Source organism: Piliocolobus tephrosceles, chromosome 18 (assembly GCF_002776525.5).
Source record: "Piliocolobus tephrosceles isolate RC106 chromosome 18, ASM277652v3, whole genome shotgun sequence".
Lineage (NCBI taxonomy): Eukaryota > Metazoa > Chordata > Mammalia > Primates > Cercopithecidae > Piliocolobus > Piliocolobus tephrosceles.
This window is the reverse complement of record NC_045451.1, coordinates 17162424-17166244: the sequence shown is the minus strand read 5'-3', so window position 1 is coordinate 17166244 and position 3821 is coordinate 17162424.

Sequence of the window (3821 nt, the reverse complement as noted above, 5' to 3'; positions counted from 1 at the left end):
TTTATTTTGTTTTTTTTTTTTTTTTTTTTTTTTTTTGAGATAGAGTCTTGCTCTGTTGCCCAGGCTGGAGTTCAGTGGGGCGATCTTGGTTCACTGCAACCTCCGTCTCCCAGGTGGAAGCCTTCTTGTGCCTCAGCCTTCCTAGTAGCTGGGACTACAGGCAGGTGCCACGATGCCTGGCTAATTTTTTGTATTTTTAGTAAAGACAGGGTTTTGCCATGTAGATCAGGCTAGTCTTGAACTCCTGGCCTCAAGTGATCACCTGCTTCAGCCTCCCAAACTACTGAGATTACAGGCAAAAGCCACCACTCCTGGCCTAGCCCTTTCTTTTCTAAAATGCACATCAGCGCATTCAAGATTGTGAGAATTTCTTCTCAGCAAAAAAAAAAAAAAAAAAAAGGATTTAACTTTAATATAGCCTTTCTCTATTTTACCAAAGAACTTCTTTTTTAATGTCTCCTTCACTAATATTTCAACAAAGAAGTTTTCTAGGTATACACTGGGAGACACTGATCAGATGGGACTTTGAGGATTTTTTTATGAATGTTATTTCCTACAACCAAATTCTTAAAAGGAGTTGGATGATACAGTTTAAGAATATATTATTTGTCAAGAAACGAGGAATACAGATGTTCTGTGTGTATTGAAATCTAAAGGCACTTCTCTATTTTTTGAGGAGGTTGACATTTTCTTGTGAACCTTTAGGAACCTAGTTATGATATTCAACCTAATTTGAAAAGAATGCCACCACCCACTGTATAGAAGTACACTTAAAGAGAACCTAAGGTAGCAATATTTACTATTTATTGCATTAGTAACATGTAGCGTTACTGAGCGTATGGTTGTTGTGCACTTGACATATTTATACATTATCTTTAATCCTTATACTAACTCTACTAGATAAGTATTATTTTTCCCCATTTTTCAGTGAGGAAACTAATGTTAGGTAGCCTGCCTTAGGATGTAAATAGAGCTGAGATGCTTTCCCAAAGAGAAATAGGATAGAATCCTTATTCCAAATCAATATTTTTAGTTGCACCCCCAATCACTGCATGAAGAAGAAGGCCAAAACAATGGGTAGAACCATATTTGCCGCCAGACAAACTGTGTGTTTGTTCCACCATAATGACAAATGACCATTTCAGCTTCAAAATTGTATGCATGCTATAGAACTGTTGGGTAGAAAAACTATTTCCATAAAGTGCCAGATGGTAAATATTTTGAGCTTTGTTGGCTATAAAATTATTCAGCTCTGTCGCTGTAGTGCAGAAACAACCAGATATGGTAAGTAAACAAATGGGCATAGCTATGTTCCAATAAAACTTGATTTACAGAAACAGGTGATGGGCCAGATTTGGCCCAAGGGCTATAGTTTGCTCACCCCTGCTCCAGTACTGCTCCAGCACATTAAGGCACTAATTTTAGCCTGAAAGGTTTGAGAGTGTTACTGGTCACCTATCACAATCATTTTTTTCCAAAAGCAACAACTCAATAGAAAGCCCTCTGAACCAAAAAATATGATTTTCCTTTTCTTCCTCTACTCTCTTTTTTTTTTTTTTTTTTTCTTTAAGAGACAGTGTCTCACTCTGTTGCCCAGGCTGGAGTGCAGTAGTGCAATCATAGCTCACTGCAGTCTGAAACTCCTAGGCTCAAGTGATCTTCCCAAGTGAGCCTCCTGAGTAGCTGGGACTACAGGCATGCACCGCCATGCTCAGCTAATTTTTTGTAGAGACGATCTCACGATATTGCCCAGGCTGGTCTCAAACTCCTGGCCTCAAGTGATCCTCCAGCTTCAGCCTCTCAAAGTGCTGGGATTACAGGCGTGAGACCCCAGGCCCGGCCTGATAATTTTCCTTTATAGATTATTTGATATTATTTTATATCAGAATTTCACTTTCAACTGTGGCAAATTTGTTTCTTTCAAGTTAACCTTCCTGCTGAGCACAACTAGAAAATCTGGACAAAATATGAAAAATAGGTTAGAAGATGCTGAAGAGCTCTCCAGGAAGGAAGGACTTGTAGGTCTAAGACCCTGTAGTTAAAGGGAGGCCAGAGACATGAACTCAATATTTCCCCTGGGGTCGGTTGCTGATTTGAGGGGAGGATGAAAATCTGTGTGGAGCTTCCAGTCATCTCATAAGCCTGCTGAATATGTTCTGTGACCACAGTGGAATTAAGTTATAAATCAATAACAAAAAAGCTACTAGAAAATACCAAATGTTGGAAATATAAGCAATGTACTTCTAAAATAAACCACAGGTTAAGGAAGAAATGACAATGGAAGCTAGAAAATGTATTTATTAAATAATAAAAATATCAAACTTGTGAGACGATACTGAGCTAAAGTCATGCTTAGAGAGAAATGGACATACAGCTTTAAATACATAGATGCAAAAAGAAGAAAGGCTTAAGATCAATTATAATCCCAGCATTTTGGGAGGCTGAGGTGGTTGGATCACCTGAGATCAGGAGTTCAAGACCAGCCTGACCAACATTGTGAAACCCCATCTCTACTAAAAATACCAAAAAATTAGCCAGATGTGGTGGCACATGCCTGTAATCCCAGCTACTCGGGAGGCTGAGCCAAGAGAATCGCTTGAACCCGGGAGGCGGAGGTTGCAGTGAGCCAAGACCGCGCCACTGAACTCCAGCTTGGCAAGAGAGCTAGACTCCATCTCAAAAAATAAAAAAATACAAAAAGATCAAGTATCTAACGTTCATTTCAAGAAGTTTGAAAACAGCAAAGTAAGCTGAAATAAAGAAGCAGTACAGATTAGATATTAGTGAAATAAAAAACTCACACACACAGTACAGATCAACAAAACTAAGTATTTTATTCCAGCTAAACTAATAAAATTAATTAAGCCTACCAAGACTTAGCAAGAAAAAGAAAAGGCATAAATTACCAATATGAAAGATGAAAAACAAAACCTACAAACCCCAATATATTCAAAATATAATACAAAGATATTATGAATAACTTTATACATTTGAAAGTTTAGATGGAATGGATATTATATTTTGAAAACATTCCTACTTTTACAAAAAAGGAAAACTACTTACCAGAACACAAGGAGAAATGTAAAATCTGAGTAGTTCTATATCTAGTAAAGAAATTGAATTTGTAATTTTAAACCATGCCACAAAGAAAAAACAATGCTCAGATAGCTTCATTAGTGAATTCTACCAAGTATTTAAGGAAAGAAATAGTACCATTCTTGTACACACTTTCAAAGCATTCCATATATTCCACAGTCCTGGCCAGCAAATCCCTCACTTCAAAACCCAACAAGATCCAATTCAGAAGGAAAGTAACAGGCCAATCTCATGAACACAGATATAAAAACTCCTAAACTAAATATTAGCAATCTGAATCCAACAATGTCCAAAAAGAATAAAACAACTTTACTATGTTGAATTTTTTCAAGATATTCAAGGTTGATTTAACATTCAAAAATCACCATATTAACTGAACAAATATGATCATCTCAATAAATGCAGTAAAAACACTTGATAAAATTCAAAATCTATTTATTAAAAAAAAACCTCAGCAAACTAACAATAGAAACTTCCTTACTTTGATATAAGGATTATTAGCTACAAAAAACTACCTATTGCAAACATCATACTTCAGAGTAAAATACAGAATTAGGAATGAGTCAAGGATATTTGCTGTCACCACTTTTATTCAACTTTGTCCTAGAGACCTTGTTCAGTGCAACAAGGCAAGGAAAAGAAATAAAAGCTACAGGAATTGGAAAAGGAGAAATAAGACTGTTGTTATTTACACACAACACAGTTGTGTACACAAAAGTATCTTT